Source organism: Lepidochelys kempii, chromosome 1 (assembly GCF_965140265.1).
Source record: "Lepidochelys kempii isolate rLepKem1 chromosome 1, rLepKem1.hap2, whole genome shotgun sequence".
Taxonomy (NCBI): domain Eukaryota; kingdom Metazoa; phylum Chordata; order Testudines; family Cheloniidae; genus Lepidochelys; species Lepidochelys kempii.
Genome location: NC_133256.1, coordinates 301,493,680 through 301,511,371, shown reverse-complemented (window position 1 = coordinate 301,511,371; position 17,692 = coordinate 301,493,680). Strand labels below are relative to the sequence as shown.

Here is a 17,692-nt window from a genome sequence, read left to right as displayed (position 1 = left end):
GCAATTTTTTCATCAGTTACCTCGTTTTGTAATCTGCTGGTTCTTATCACAGACTTATCAATGGTTGTTTCTGGATGATGGAGATTTTTTTTCTTTTTGCTACAGGTGATATACTGTGGCTATGTGACATACATGATGTGACTGAAACACTATCATAGGCAGATAACTCTGAAACTATAGAAAATGATGGTTATCTTGAAGGTGGATAGTGTTCAGAATCCTGTATGTTGAGGATGGATTCTCCTAAACAGAATAAGTCAATGCAGTTATTTAATTATTATTACCATACCGCTCATTTAGTATTACTCATTGCATTCACTGACACTCAGTGCTACTTTAAAGGTGAAATTGTAAAAGGAAGATCTGCCTATTTCAGCTATTTATTTTTCATCACAACTGCATCTAAAATGATAGTACCATAGACTGACAATTATATTTTTTGCTCAAACATGAGACTTCAAGAATAATCCAGAAGGAAGACAGGCAGTCCTTAAGAAAGAAATATAAAATAAAAAAGTTTTCCAACCTGAAGATCTGCACGTTCAGACATGTTCCTTTCATCATCTTCAACGCAGCTTCCTCCTGAGAAGGAACACATCTCATGATCACAATCATAGAATATCAGGGTTGGAAGGGACCTCAGGAGGTCATCTAGTCCAACCCCCTGCTCAAAGCAGGACCGATCCCCAATTAAATCATCCCAGCCAGGGCTTTGTCAAGCCTGACCTTAAAAACTTCTAAGGAAGGAGATTCCACCACCTCCCTAGGTAACGCATTCCAGTGTTTCACCACCCTCATAGTGAAAAAGTTTTTCCTAATATCCAACCTAAATCTCCCCCACTGCAACTTGAGACCATTACTTCTTGTTCTGTCATCTGCTACCACTGAGAACAGTCTAGAGCCATCCTCTTTGGAATCCCCTTTCAGGTAGTTGAAAGCAGCTATCAAATCCCCCCTCATTCTTCTCTTCCGTAGATTAAACATCCCCAGTTCCCTCAGCCTCTCCTCATAAATCATGTGTTCCAGGACCTAATCATTTTTGTTGCCCTCCGCTGGACTTTCCAATTTTTCCACATCCTTCTTGTAGTGTGGGGCCCAAAACTGGACACAGTACTCCAGATGAGGCTTCACCAGCGTCGAATAGAGGGGAACGATCACATCCCTCGATCTGCTGGCGATGCCCCTACTTATACATTCCAAAATGCCATTGACCTTCTTGGCAACAAGGGCACACTGTTGACTCATATCCAGCTTCTCGTCCACTGTAACCCCTAGGTCCTTTTCTGCAAAACTGCTGCCGAGCCATTCGGTCCCTAGTCTGTAGCGGTGCATGGGATTCTTCCATCCTAAGTGCAGGACTCTGTACTTGTCCTTGTTGAACCTCATCAGATTTCTTTTGGCCCAATCCTCCAATTTGTTTAGGACTCTCTGTATCCTATCACTACCCTCCAGTGTATCTACCTCTCCTCCCAGTTTAGTTCGGGCAACTAAGCCTTGCATTTCTTGGTTGCACTGTTTGAATTTTGCACGCATGCCTCTCTTACCCACAGGTAGAGGAACTTCATTAAAATATTCCCAAACTGGGTCTCTTTTACAGCCTGCTGCCATTATAGGTTTTTCCTTCAAGTGAAAGAATGGTATGGTAGATCTCAAATCAATGAAGGCTACACTCAAAGACCTCAAGACTTCTGGAATATGCTGCTCAAACAGTTTCACTTTTGTTTCTACTGCCTGTCCCTTCTTTCTCACGTTTATCTCCAGACTACTACTTGTCCAGATCTATCCACCCCCAACAATCTTCTATTCAGTACACTTTTTGAAACTTTGCACTTTTAGAGAGAGGTAAGAAATTGACTCTGTACACAAATTTGCAGAGGGACAATTGAGGTCTATTATTTCTCACCTCTATACATTAGTTATTTATTTATTTTAAAACATTTTTTCTGTTAACAAGCATGTTATCTCTGGAGAGACAAATCCAGAGTTTGAGAACTGCAAAACTAAGCATCTTTGATGGTATCTTCTAGACTGAGCACTGAGTCCCTTTGGGTAGATAGAAAGATTAACCTAAATAATCTATACAGAAACCCCTGGAACCCCATAAGATTGGATCTCTAATCTATGAACTATTGGAACTCATTTACAAAACTGTTCTTAAACATTACAATCTACACATCCATGAATTCCTACCTGCCTCCAGGGGTTCTGCTTGGGAGTCACCTAATATGGAATGGACATGAGCAAGCACTCGAAGAAGAAAAGATTGTTACCTTTTCCATAACTGTTGTTCTTCAGAATGTGTTGCTCATGTCCATTCCATAACCCGCTCTCCTTCCCCACTGTTGGAGTTTCCAGCAAGAAGGAACTGAGGGTGGGGGGAGCCCCTTATACTGTGCCATGCAGGTGCCACTCCAGAGGTTGCCAGAGCTGGTTCCCTATGGATACTGCTAAAGGAAAAACTTCTGGCACCGGTGTATGTGGTGAGCACACACACCTAATATGGAATGGACGTGAGCAACACATCTCGAAGAACACCAGTTATGGAAAAGGTAACTCTTTTCATCCTTAGATGTTGTTAAATGTATTATGCAGTTGGAAAGCAAATGTATTCTTCACATAAAAGCATACCCAGCTAATAGCACAGTAACATAAATAGAACACTAATGTAAACAGAAATGACTTTCAGGAAGAGCATTCAATTTGAACAGCAGGTTAAAATAGCTCTGCCCTTGCATTTCAGAAAAGGCAGTGGAAGAAATAATCCAGCTGTTGATTAGGAAGTTAAGACACTAAAAAATACAGAGGAAGCATGCAAAACTCACATACGTTTTTCAGAAACAGCCATATTTGATAACCCCTAGATAAAATGCAAGATGCATAAAACCAAACTATATTACTATATAGAATAAAAGAGGGGCAGTGAAGAGTTCTGGATTTTTTTAATGAGCACCTTGGGGCTGAATATGCATGTTCAAGAAATCATGCAGGGAAGAAAGGAGAGAACGTGCTAGAACTTTGAAGTGTCATAGAATAAGGATGACAAAGACTGTATGGACACATGGAAGCCTTTGGCAGTGTTACCTGCTTTCCTTGACCCTATCACCGTTGTATCTGAGCATCTTACGATCTTTAATAATTTATGCTCACAACATGCCTGGGAGACAGGGAAGTATAAATATTGTTCCTGTGGTGCAGGTAAAGAGAGACTAAGTGACTTGCCTAAGGTCTCGCAGAATGGCTGCAGCAATGCAGGAACTGGCTGTGGGGCTATACTTGTACCGTCCAGCCCTCTCACTGGTCATATTGGCCATCTTCTTGATAACGCACACTGTGGCAGGAAAATCTACTCCCAGCATGAAGGGCTCAAAAGACATTTTAAAAAGTTAATAAGGCAAGCAAAAGTAGTGAACAATTGCAGAGACAAGGGTAAGTTAAGTGCTTAACAAGCAAACAGGTAAGAAACGACTGAGTCATTCAGTGATCCTTGTCCCATTCAGCTGGCTGGGAGGCTGTACTCCCTTAGCAAATATGGACATAGGCATGGTAATCAAGTGTTCATCAATTCTAGGCTAGACTACTATAGCATTCTCTCTCTATAGCTCTTTCCTGTCTATTCCTGTCAACATTGCTATCCCAACCAGTGAAGAATCCACTGCAAGATCCTGAAGCTAATCTTTAAAGACATCAGTGTCCTGGTTTGTTCCCGCAAAAAAACACCTCTCTGAGCTTGCCCATAGGGCTGTGATCCATGACAATGCTGAAGCTCACAGCTCAACCAAGAGAGGGACAGGCAGTGGAGATGGCAGGGAGTTCTACAGCCAGTGCTCAGCGTGAGCCTGACTTCTGTCCCCTTGAGGCTGCGAGGCTCCAGCCTTTGTACAAACTTCCTTGCAGTGGGGAACCAATGGACCATGCCTCCCCTGCAACCAAAAGAATGGCCCTGTTTAGAGTGGCAACGCCTATGGAAGCATAAGGAGAATAAACTTTTTGGATGAATGCTGCTTTATAAATTGTGTCTAGCGCCCTAGATACAAAGACCCTGGGTGCATTATAAATGCATAAGATGGATGCATTAAGAGATGAAAGTGTGTGGGGGTGGCAAACTACATTTACGTGGCTGAAAGCCCTAACACTTCCTTCTGCTTTACAAAAAGAGGCTGAAGAGCTTAGATAAAGGTTACAAAGTTCTTCAGCCTGAGGGAGGGGGGCAGGAAATGTAGGAAGAGGAAGTAGAAAAAGAAATGTAATCAAAGGGCCAGATGCTGAGCTGTGGCCAAAGAGAGATCGATACAGTGTGGGAGGGGGATGCAAATGTGGGTTTAACGTATCTTTGTGTTCTCCCAATCTTAGCTACAGCTGTATTCGGCAAGTGGGTCCTGTCCTATCTCCTCTCCACTACTAAGGTCCCCCAGGCTAGTGATCCCTTTGCTATAAGGACATCCTATCCATACCCTCTGTGTTGGCTGTTGAGAAAGGAGACGTAGGCTCTGCTTATGATGGCTCTATAACACCTGAGGTTTCCCTTACCCTGGGAAATCCTCCAGGGGCTACTTTGTACCAGCACAGGGACCCAAATCTAGCCCTCTAGCCTCTACTTTCTAACATTACGTAGGCAAATGGCTTTTAAAGTCATGTGTATAGTACTTTCCATACATAAAATCCAGCTTCAGAACATAGCTGTATGTAGGTAAATGATACCCATTTTATAGAAGGATAAATTGAGGCACAGATTGGTTAAGGACCTTCCAAAGGTCACACAATGAGTTGATGGCAGAACCAGAATGCAAGTCTTTGCTCCCACCTCTGCTCCACATGTTCTGGACCACACTACACAGTAAAGAGAAAACAAAAATGACTGCTTGCTGCTGGCAAGTATTCCAGTAACTAGGAACCATACAGAATTCATTCACCTTCAGAATGAATTGTTCTACTAATAAAATGATGTTTTACACGCTTAAACACAAAGCCCTGCACCATGCGCCAACTATCTCATTTGGTATCTCGGTACCACTGGGGTAGAATGTAAATTAGTTCCAAGCTTTGCCATGATGTTCAGATGTAATTGTTGTCTTCTAAGTGACAAATGGCTTGTCCACACAGAGACTTAGTGCACGGCAAGCCAGCGTGTGAACGTTCAGCGCACTAGCCTGGTAACGCACTAACTCACCTTATGGACCCTGCTACAATGTACTAATAGTACCATAGCGTGCTTTGACCTAAAACACTACGGAACTTTTAGGGTGCAGTAGCAGGGTTCGAAACAGCAGGACATTACAGTGCACTATTGTACTATTAGTGCACAACAGCAGGGTTCACACGGCCACTTAGCGCACAGCAGGCTAGTGCACTGTAGATTTACACCCTAGCTCACTGCTCGTAAGCTGACCACGTACACAAGCCCTAAGGCAAGAGAGATCTAATTAAGAATTTAAGTGAGGAGAGATTTAGTTATGTAGGCCGGGTTATGTCAGGCCTTTTGCCAGGGCGAAGTGAGGAATCAGCGTTGTTTAGGAAAACATCTGATGGCAATATTTCAAAGCTATAGACAAGTTCATATATGCCAGACTTTTAGAGTGATGTAGGTTAGGTCTGTGCTAAATAGTCTTGCGTTTTCTCTGTTTTACATTAGCCTGCTTGAACAATAGTAGCAAATCTCAGCCATTAATGGGGCTGTTGTACAACTGTGCTGTAGTATACTTCCCCTAACCATATGTCCTCACTACCTTAAAATGCTTTCAATGACTTAAAAGCCCTCTTTTGGTATCTCCCCCCTCCATCAGCTAATAGGCATAGGTGGTATTTTTCTCCTAGCTGCTTCATTGCTAGCTTCTGGTGTACATTCACCTACTACCCTTTCTATCTGCAGCAACACCCTCAGCTCTTTTTTGTTTTAGTCTCTCTAACTGAAGCAAATCAATGTTGCCCCAAAGCTTCTGTGTCTTGGGCTTCTGGCTTTTTTTTTTTTTTTTTGTATGCAGAGTAGGTATAAAGTCTCACTATACAGTGAATACCCTTACGAATTCAGCGTTTACCTTGAAACAATGCCAACTTTCCAGATGTAGGAGATAGTTACTGTGGAATGGCAACTGCTGAGATTTTAATGTCATTCATTATAACTTGTTATTGATCCTTTTCCTCTGTTTCCTCAGCTGCAGTTAAAGCTCGAAGAAGTTTCATATCTACTTTTTCTCTAAGTTCACCTTCAATATAAATTTACTAAGGCGACGAACCATTCGTCAATCCTCTCAAGTGCTCTGGAGGGGACTTGCAGAAATCAGTCATCAGGGAGACCTGACACACTTGCTTAAATCTCTTTGTTCTAGGGCAACTAGGGACATGTCCACACTGAAAAGTTTAGTTGACGCAAGTTATCACGTGCGTGCAGATGGGGCTGCCTGAGTTGGCGCTGCGTGCCCTCGGCAGGAGGGCTTGTGTTGATGCAAAGCGTGATGTGCCATAAGTACATATTCCAGTGTACCATGTGCTGCCATCCAGCACTGTACCTTTTGGGAAATGTTTGCAAGTTGTTGTGGGATAAAAATGACTTACCCAGGGATCTCTGGGAGCAAGGGGCCATGTTCCCAGCATGCAAGTTTCTCCATCTCATGCCCCCTATAGCCCATAATTTCTGTCCGTAAAAAAAAAATCCCACAAATCTCCACCGCATTCCTCTGCCCCTGATAGATGAAGAGAGCCTGTGGAGCTCCGTCCTATTTTACGAATGTTGCAAATAAAGGACACACAATCCTGTATTTGCAGACCCACAGGAACAGCTGCAACCAGGGACAGATTGTAAGGGATGTAGCAAAAAAACAATTCATGGGGGTTGGTGGCTTTCACTTCATTTCTAAAGTATTTGCTGGGTTATTATTGTGCCCATAGCCAAGCAAGTAAAATAGGAAGCGGGTAGCAAGGCATGGGTGGGGCAAAAAAATAAAGGAGAAAATAGCAGTAAGAAAGTGACTGAGTTGCTGTGTGACAGCATGGCAAGCTGCCAGCACCAGAGTTCCCAGCAGTCAGCCGCACTAAGCCCTGGTCTACACTAGGACTTTAGGTCGAATTTAGCAGTGTTAAATAGATTTAAACCTGCACCCGTCCACACAATGAAGCCCTTTATTTCGACTTAAAGGGCTCTTAAAATCGATTTCCTTACTCCACCCCTGACAAGTGGATTAGCGCTTAAATCGACGTTGCCGGCTCGAATTTGGGGTACTGTGGACACAATTCGATGGTATTGGCCTCCGGGAGCTATCCCAGAGTGCTCCATTATGACCGCTCTGGACAGCACTCTCAACTCAGATGCACTGGCCAGGTAGACAGGAAAAGAACCGCGAACTTTTGAATCTCATTTCCTGTTTGGCCAGCGTGGCAAGCTGCAGGTGACCATAATGGAGTCCCAGAATCGCAAAAGAGCTCCAGCATGGACCGAACGGGAGGTACGGGATCTGATCACTGTATAGGGAGAGGAATCCGTGCTATCAGAACTCCGTTCCAGTTTTCGAAATGCCAAAACCTTTGTGAAAATCTCCCAGGGCATGAAGGACAGAGGCCATAACAGGGACCCGAAGCAGTGCCGCGTGAAACTGAAGGAGCTGAGGCAAGCTTACCAGAGAGGCGAACAGCCGCTCTGGGTCAGAGCCCCAAACATGCCGCTTCTATGATGAGCTGCATGCCATTTTAGGGGGTTCAGCCACCACTACCCCAGCCGTGTTGTTTGACTCCTTCAATGGAGATGGAGGCAATACGGAAGTAGGTTTTGGGGACGAAGAAGATGAGGAGGAGGAGGTTGTAGATAGCTCACAGCAAGCAAGCGGAGAAACCGGTTTTCCCGACAGCCAGGAACTGTTTCTCACCCTAGACCTGGAGCCAGTACCCCCCGAAGCCACCCAAGGCTGCCTCCTGGACCCAGCAGGCGGAGAAGGGACCTCTGGTGAGTGTACCTTTTAAAATGCTATACATGGTTTAAAAGCAAGCATGTGAAAGGATTACTTTGCCCTGGCATTTGCGGTTCTCTTAGATGTAGTCCTAAAGCCTTTGCAAAAGGTTTCTGGGGAGGGCAGCCTTATTTCGTCCTTCATGGTAGGACACTTTACCACTCCAGGCCAGTAACACGTACTCGGGAATCACTGTAGAACAAAGCATTGCAGTGTATGTTTGCTGGCATTCAACCAAAATCCGTTCTTTATCTCTCTGTGTTATCCTCAGGAGAGTGAGATATAATTCATGGTCACCTGGTTGAAATAGAGTGCTTTTCTTCAGGGGACACTCAGAGGAGCCCATTCCTGCTGGGCTGTTTGCCTGTGGCTAAACAGAAATGTTCCCCGCTGTTAGCCACAGGGAGGGGGGAAGGTTGAGGGGGTAGTCACGCTGTGGGAGGAGGCAAAATGCGACCTTGTAACGAAAGCACATGTGCTATGTATGTAATGTTAACAGCAAGGTTTACCCTGAAAGAGTGTAGCGACTGTTTTATAAAATGTGTCTTTTTAAATACCGCTGTCCCTTTTTTTTTCTCCACCAGCTGCATGTGTTTCAATGATCACAGGATCTTCTCCTTCCCAGAGGCTAGTGAAGCTTAGAAAGAAAAAAAACCGCACTCGTGATGAAATGTTCTCCGAGCTCATGCTGTCCTCCCACACTGACAGAGCACAGACGAATGCGTGGAGGCAAATAATGTCAGAGTGCAGGAAAGCACAAAATGACCGGGAGGAGAGATGGCGGGCTGAAGAGAGTAAGTGGCGGGCTGAAGACAGGGCTGAAGCTCAAATGTGGCGGCAGCGTGATGAGAGGAGGCAGGATTCAATGCTGAGGCTGCTGCAGGACCAAACCAGTATGCTCCAGTGTATGGTTGAGCTGCAGCAAAGGCAGCTGGAGCACAGACTGCCACTGCTGCCCCTCTGTAACCAACCGCCCTCCACCCCAAGTTCCATAGCCTCCACACCCAGACACCCAAGAACGCGGTGGGGGGGCCTCCGGCCAACCAGCCACTCCACCACAGAGGATTGCCCAAAAAAAAGAAGGCTGTCATTCAATAAATTTTAAAGTTGTAAACTTTTAAAGTGCTGTGCTTAAAGTGCTGTGTGGCATTTTCCTTCCCTCCTCCACCACCCCTCCTGGGCTACCTTGGTAGTCATCTCCCTATTTGTGTGATGAATGAATAACGAATGCATGACTGTGAAGCAGCAATGACTTTATTGCCTCTGCAAGCAATGATTAAAGGGAGGAGGGGCGGGTGGTTAGCTTACAGGGAAGTAGAGTGAACCAAGGGGCGGGGGGTTTCATCAAGGAGAAACAAACAGAACTTTCACACCGTAGCCTGGCCAGTCATGAAACTGGTTTTCAAAGCTTCTCTGATGCGTACCGCACCCTCCTGTGCTCTTCTAACCGCCCTGGTGTCTGGCTGCGCGTAACCAGCAGCTAGGCGATTTCCCTCAACCTCCCACCCCGCCATAAACGTCTCCCCCTTACTCTCACAGATATTGTGGAGCACACAGCAAGCAGTAATAACAGTGGGAATATTGGTTTCGCTGAGGTCTAAGCGAGTCAGTAAACTGTGCCAGCGCGCCTTTAAACGTCCAAATGCACATTCTACCACCATTCTGCACTTGCTCAGCCTGTAGTTGAACAGCTCCTGACTACTGTCCAGGCTGCCTGTGTACGGCTTCATGAGCCATGGCATTAAGGGGTAGGCTGGGTCCCCAAGGATACATATAGGCATTTCAACATCCCCAACAGTTATTTTCTGGTCTGGGAATAAAGTCCCTTCCTGCAGCTTTTGAAACAGACCAGAGTTCCTGAAGATGCGAGCATCATGCACTTTTCCCGACCATCCCACGTTGATGTTGGTGAAACGTCCCTTGTGATCCACCAGAGTTTGCAGCACTATCGAAAAGTACCCCTTGCGGTTTATGTACTTGGCGGCTTGGTGCTCCGGTGCCAAGATAGGGATATGGGTTCCGTCTATAGCCCCACCACAGTTAGGGAATCCCATTGCAGCAAAGCCATCCACTATGACCTGCACATTTCCCAGGGTCACTACCCTTAATATCAGCAGATCTTTGATTGTGTGGGCTACTTGCATCACAGCAGCCCCCACAGTAGATTTGCCCACTCCAAATTGATTCCCAACTGACCAGTAGCTGTCTGGCATTGCAAGCTTCCACAGGGCTATCGCCACTCGCTTCTCAACTGTGAGGGCTGCTCTCATCTTGGTATTCATGCACTTCAGGGCAGGGGAAAGCAAGTCACAAAGTTCCATGAAAGTGCCCCTACACATGCGAAAGTTTCGCAGCCACTGGGAATCGTCCCAGACCTGCAACACTATGCGGTCCCACCAGTCTGTGCTTGTTTCCCAAGCCCAGAATCGGCGTTCCACAGCATGAACCTGCCCCATTAGCACCATGATGCATGCATTGTCAGGGCCCATGCTTTCAGAGAAATCTGTGTCCATGTCCTGATCACTCACGGGACCGCGCTGACATCGCCTCCTCGCCCGGTATCGCGTTGCCATGTTCTGGTGCTGCATATACTGCTGGATAATGCGTGTGGTGGTTAATGTGCTCCTAATTGCCAAAGTGAGCTGAGCGGCCTCCATGCTTGCCTTGGTATGGCGTCCGCACAGAAAAAAGGCGCGGAACGATTGTCTGCCGTTGCTCTGACGGAGGGAGGGGCGACTGACGACACGGCTTACAGGGTTGGCTTCAGGGAGCTAAAATCAACAAAGGGTGTGCCTGTACATCAAGGAGTATTTCAGGCAGGACTGCACGGAGGGTTCCAATAAGAAATGGTGCACCTAAGTTATCGTTGTTATTGGAACAAGGAGGTTAGCCTGGCCTCTGATTGATACATGGCTAGATTTACCTCGCTGCACCTTCTCTGTAAGTGACTGCAGTGTGATCCAGAAGAATGAGTCCCCTAGACAGGGGAGGGGGGGAAGCAAATGAGTACAAAACAAATCTGGTCTATTTCTTGTTTTGATCCACTCCATCTATCTTTTACATCTTTGGCTGGCAGCAGACGGTGCAGAAGGACTGCATGCCATCCACATCTCATGGCTGCTCGGCAGAAGATGGTACAGTACGACTGCTAGCAGTCCGTATCGCCTGCCCGCTCACCATAAGACGGTTCAATAGGACTGACTGCAGGACTAAAGAGAATGACTTGCTCAAGTCACTCCAAATTTAGTCCCTGCACCCATGTCTGCCCAGGTGCTCCTGATCGACCTGACAGAGGCGACCAGGAGCACCTCAGACATGACGATGACGGCTACCAGTCGTACTGTACCGTCTGCTGCCACAAGGCAAGGGGTTGCTGCTACTGTGTAGCAATGCCGTACCGCGTCTGCCAGCACCCAGGAGACATAGGGTGACGGTTACCTGAGCGGGCTCCATGCTTGCCGTGGTATGGCATCTGCACAGGTAACTCAGGAAAAAAGGCGCGAAATGATTGTCTGCCCTTGCTTTCACGGGGGGAGGGAGGGAACGGGGCCTGACGATATGTACCCAGAACCACCCGTGACAATGTTTTAGCCCCATCAGGCATTGGGATCTCAACCCAGAATTCCAATGGGCAGCGGAGACTGCGGGAACTGTGGGATAGCTACCCACAGTGCAATGCTCCAGAAGTCGACGCTTGCCTCGGTACTGTGGAAGCGCTCCGCCGAGTTAATGCACTTAATGCACTTAGAGCATTTTCTGTGGGGACACACACACTCGAATATATAAAACCGATTTCTAAAAAACCGACTTCTATAAATTCGACCTAATTTCGTAGTGTAGACATACCCTAAGACAAGAGGAGCAAAGCTGTGGTAGTTCCATTAAAAAGATTGCAATCGGCCCGTTTGCTGGGTTCCCTTCAAACTCCCAAATTTCAGCCCTGTCCCAAACGCGAGATCCAAAGGTTGCTCAACAGCATGATTTGAGCTTGAACCCCCCCACGGAAGTTCTGTGGTTGTTATGAAGGCAAAGGGACTGAGTGAAGGGAGAGTCATTATTGATGTGTATAATGAAATCCTCTAGAGACAGGAGATATTACAGTGTGGAACAGTCAGTCTGGTCCCTGGAAATTACTGACTTCTCTGAAAGTAGGTGGAGGTCCATAGTGACGAGTGGCATTTAGCAGGATGCTGACTCAGTAGCATCTAATATTTTTGCCTTCATTTTTGAAAACATAATTGAGTATTATTTCTTATGCATTTAAGGTCAATTTCCTTTAAGATATCTGCCAACCAGTTAAAAAAGTCTCAGTATTATGGATGTCAAGTTATTATTGATGATATCCTTATTTTGCCAAATGGGAAAATGAAGGTTTCAAGCCCACATTAGACCTGAAGAGACAGTCACTCTGTTAACAGAGAAATCATCAAAATTGCACCCATAATGCTGGTTCAATCTACTACATCAGAATTATCATGGGTAACCAAGAATGAGTTTTATTCTCTGATGAGTCAGTACTTAAAAGCTCTCACTGTGTTTGTTATCACTTCTTTTGTTTGTCAGTTACAGCTGCTGTCTTAATAGTTTCCCAAGGTTTTAGGATATTTACAAGCTTATGTTAGTGATTCATGCTCTGTCTTTATATCAGACACATCCTCCTTAGATCACAAACAGAAAAGTCATTCTATCACTAGTCATTGGGCTGTCAGTGATTAGATCATTCTGGCTCATCCATCTTTCATTTATGCTTTTGTTTCTGCTGCGTACAATTCTTAGTTCTGCATGTCAGGTTTTACATAACAATACAATCCCTAGTTCTGGCCGTTAGGTTTTACCAGTGTAAAGTGTTCAGAATGATATTGATTATCAGGATGAGATTATCTAATGTATAGGACTGTTGACATTCGGTAGTAATGAACAAGTCATTAGGGTCTAGAAAATTAGCAAGGGTCTAATTCAGCAGCAAGTGTATAGCAGAATGAACTATAGTTTTCATGCCGTAGCCACAAAATTCAGGATATTTGCTTTGACAGCCTATAAAGCATTTTTGTCAACCAACCTGCTCCATGATACCAGTCACTGTTTTATTTCTCTTTCAGCTTTATGCAAACTTCACTCCAAAGGGCACCTAAGACATACATTTAAAAACACACAAAGTTAGGCAATGCAAAACAAAAACAAACCAGAACAGCAGCATTTCTTCCTGCTGCACATCATTTGATCACCAGTCACTGTAGCTTAAAACCCACCCACTAAGGGCTAGATTTACAGAGCGGGGCTAGGTGCCTAACTGCCACTAAGTCCAGCATTTACTGACATTCCCAAAACCACCTCTCAGCTGCCACCTAACCCTGCTGGTGGCTAAAGTCCCCTGGACACATCAATTTCTGCCCCTGGCCATGCACGCAGCCACCTCAGTCCTGCCACCAGGAAGCGGCCCTAACTCCTGGTGGGATTTACAAACTAGGCGTTCCCTGCCTATCTCACCTGCAGGGTCCAGTCTGGTAGGCATGATCTGAGCAAGAGCCCAGTGGTTAGGGCATTCACCTGGGACACCCAGATTCAAATCTCTTTTCTGCTGGATTCATAGTAGGAACTTGAACCTAAGTCTCCTATATTCCAGCAGAGTTTCCAATGATCAAACTATTGCTTATTCTAGGCTGGTGGGGGTCTGGGGTGGGGGCGGTGGGTGTTGAAGATGTTCTACATTGTATAAAGAAAAGGAGTACTTGTGGCACCCTAGAGACTAAACAATTTATTTGAGCATAAGCTTTCGTGAGCTACAGCTCACTTCATCGGATGCATACTGTGGAAAGTACAGAAGATCTTTTTATACACACAAACCATGAAAGTTCCCAGAAGTCACCTACTACAGGACAGGCCTAACAAAGAAAATAACAGAACGCCACTAGCCATCACCTTCAGCCCCCAACTAAAACCCCTCCAACACATTATTAAGGATCTACAACCTATCCTGAAGGATGACCCAACACTCTCACAAATCTTGGGAGACAGGCCAGTCCTTGCCTACAGACAGCCCCCCACCCTGAAGCAAATACTCACCACATACCACATACCACACAACAGAACCACTAACCCAAGAACCTATCCTTGCAACAAAGCCCGTTGCCAACTGTGCCCACATATCTATTCAGGGGACACCATCAGAGGGCCTAATAACATCAGCCACACTATCAGAGGCTCATTCACCTGCACATCCACCAATGTGATATATGCCATCATGTGCCAGCAATGCCCCTCTGCCATGTACATTGATCAAACTGGACAGTCTCTACGTAAAAGAATAAATGGACAGAAGGCAGATGTCAAGAATTATAACATTCATAAACCAGTCGGAGAACACTTCAATCTCTCTGGTCACGCGATTACAGACATGAAAGTTGCGATATTACAACAGAAAAACTTCAAAACCAGACTCCAGCGAGAGACTGTTGAATTGGAATTCATTTGCAAATTGGATACAATTAACTTAGGCTTGAATAGAGACTGGGAGTGGCTAAGTCTTTATGCAAGGTAACCTATTTCCCCTTGTTTTTTCCTCCCCCCCCCACTCCTCAGATGTTCTTGTTAAACCTGGATTTGTGCTGGAAATGGCCCACCTTGATTATCATACACATTGTAAGGCGAGTGATCACTTTAGATAAGCTATTACCAACAGGAGAGTGGGTTTGTGGGGGGAGCTTCCAGTTTACCAGCATCCCCTCTGTCCGCTCTGCACAAAGTGAGTTGGCTCAGCCATGCCCCGTCTACTTATCTAGGCATTTCCACTGCACTCCTCCCTGTGGTAGCTGAGCACCAGGAGTCCTCGTTCTCTTTTTCACAGTACGTCTCCTAAGTTCAGCCAAGGGAAGCACTAAATTCATCAGTATTCAGGGCAGGGAACAGTGCTAGAAACAGATTGTCTCTGTCCAGTCAGTTCTGTCCTGTACGTCCTGTTGTAGGTAGGAGTATGTGAATGTTTACTTACCTTCCTTTCATCTCAGGAAACCATGCATGTGTGCCAGGGCAGCAAGTAGAGGGTTAAATATCACAATTAGCTTTAACAGGCTGTTGTTGATGAGATTTTCCAGCCCAGAAAGAGCCCCCAGCATCAAGAATAATCTAATTTCAGAAGATATTAAATTACTGCTGGTATTTCTTTCTCCCTTTTCCGAACCACACACTTCAAGTCAAGCACCAAATACTAATGCCTGCCTCTCCGCTGGCATTTTACAGATACACGCTCTGAAAAGCCCATCATTTTAGCTTGAATTAGCATTTTAATTAATCAAATACATTTCATCTGATGATTAATGATACTACACAACTGACACTCATCGTCCTCTCTAGTGTGACACAGCATGTGTGCTCCTAGCAGCTGCCAGCTGGTGTTGCTTTGGGGACTGATAGTACAGTATGCTGATCTGTGCAAACAACCCCTTCAGAGTAATCAGCGTGCAAAGGCGCTTGGCCAAATCCGTAACTGCTATCACTGCTCTGTTGACTTCACTAATGTTACACCAAAGATGATATTAGCCCAGTTCTGAAATGATGTGAATATTTGTTTATTTACACATAACTAAAGCTGTAACATAACTCCATCCATACACCCCCTCCCACACACACACACACACACACACTATCTTAGCAAGGCCAGTTGGTTTCCTTCCCTGCACTTCTACAACTTTCCACTGTAACTAACAGCCATGGGCCAGCCACCTGGCTGAATTCATCCCACCATCACAAGTTATGGCATGTTATAAACAAGTTACCATTTTATTTCCCAATTCTATACAGGTTCAGAGTTATAGCTGGCTATTCGGGGTTATAACAGTGCTTAGCACTTACTGTATAGTGCAGCACTGAAGCACGTGAGAGCCATTAGTTAACACTCATAACTCCATCGTGAAGGCTGATGCCCAGTGTATGGATGAGGAAATAGGGCACAGAGAAGCAAACACAAGCCTGGTGTAAGTGGGTGCAATGCCATTCAGTTTCCTGAACTTAAACCTGCTTAAGCCAGGCCTGAGTTTGGCCCAGGTAGTTTAAGTGAGTTGTTCAATGCCAATTTTAGAGCCAGGCTTAGAACTCGGCAATTCCTGGTTCTGTTTGTTTCTCTCGACAATGTGCCATTGCCTATCTCTATCGCGTTTAACTGAGGTGTAGTTTGTTGATGGGGGATGAGGACAAAAATCTAAGTTAATCACTGTCCTTTAACTTCTAGTATAGAGCATGACTTGCTATTATCCAACCCATCAGCTCACTAGCTAAGCTAATCCTCTCCACTAAAAGACAGTGTCCTTCTTTGCATGGACCAGCTTCTTGAGCAATAGTTCAATGCATAGCCAGAGTTTCCTGGCTAGAGGTAGACATAGGAGGCTTGATTTTTCAAAACTCTGTTATATGCAGCTACCCCAGCCCCATCAAACTAGGCGTAGCTGCCTCCTTGTCAGATGCCACAGGCTGAAGAGGCATGGAGACTCTCGCCCATGCCTAGGGGTTGCCCCTTCCAGTCTGAGTGGAGGGACCGTCTGGGTAAACTTACACTATCGTTGCTGTTCTGTGGATAAACCCATGCCTTTGGTCTCCAGGCCTCTCTTTTCAAGAGCATGACAGTCACTTTAGGAAACAAACCAAACCTAGAGTGGGTAGTTTACTTCAGCAAATGCACTACTGGCCGTGTGTTTATTTCATTGTGTGTGGAGAGAGTGTATAATGACAGCTATGCCCTGTGCATCATTAAACATTTAGAGGAGAATCTCATGTACAACCCACATGACTCCAACACTTACAACTTTGTGCCATCTAAACTACACTTTTCAAACATGTCATAACTGAGAACTAAGCCCATGGCAAGTATGAATTTTTAATATGAAGCTATTTGATTTGCCCACATGAAGAAGGGTTAAAACAAAAAACATTTAAGTCTGAAAAATATCTCCCGATACTCAAATAACTGGAAACCTGGCAATGGAAGATTTATGCACCTGAAAATGGGCTTAGAATGAAATACCTCTTTAGATGTAACCAAAACATCACTACTGCCCTTTATTTGTACACTGACGCTATTCCCTGAATGGCGCATTTCTTTAAAAAAAGCTCCACACCTTTATTCTTTATTCAAATAAGGGTTTCGGTTTCTAAACTGATTCATAGTACAGAGCCATGTAAGTACATTACAAGACAATTTAATCTGCAAATTGACCTCTTGCTAAGAGCCGTACGGTGGCTAATTCTAAATAAAATCTAATTTGCACCAAACACCCTCACTGAAACCCTCTAATCAGTGTCGTAAAAGGACTTCACAGGGACATCTTGTGAGCAGCAGTGATTCGTCAGACAGCCGCACTACCTTGGGACTACACTGCTTTTAAATAGCAGCCCATGTATTCCTACTTTTTTCCAAAAATGAGGGTTACAGTTTCTTCTCGCCTCAAACAGACACATCACCACTGTTAGAAACCCAGGGCCAGGGGTGACAGTAAGTCGAGTGATTTACCGGTACTCTGGGGCCAGCTCTGGCCCCCGGAAGGGGCAGGGCCTAGGGTGGAAGGGGCGGAGTTGAGGGGGTCAGAGCCAGCCCTAGCTCACCCTGTAAGGTAAGTGCCCCCCCACCAGGGTAGCAGCAGCAGTCCGGGGCTCCGGGGGCTATTTAAAGGTGGCTCCCCTCTTCTACCGCCCTGGTCCTTTAAGTAGCCGCTGGAGCCCTGGAGAAGCAGTGGGGCTCCAACAGCTATTTAAAGGGCCCGGGCAGTAGA

General features: G+C 45.4%; 1 protein-coding gene across 2 annotated transcripts in view; it reads right to left on the bottom strand.

Moving 5' to 3' along the window:
* The window catches only part of LOC140905226 (uncharacterized), a 137,223-nt gene that overhangs the window by 9,860 nt on the left and 109,671 nt on the right, over positions 1 to 17,692 (bottom strand). Inside the window, exons 11-13 of one of the 2 annotated variants that reach the window (XR_012156798.1) lie at positions 12,994 to 13,062; positions 527 to 582; positions 226 to 243 (exon numbers count right to left, since the gene is read on the bottom strand). The exons of the other annotated variant lie outside the window; for it this stretch is intronic. The gene's annotated coding sequence lies outside the window, so the exon portion shown is untranslated. Of the gene's footprint in view, positions 1 to 225; positions 244 to 526; positions 583 to 12,993; positions 13,063 to 17,692 lie in introns of those variants that run through there. 2 annotated transcript variants of the gene reach the window in all.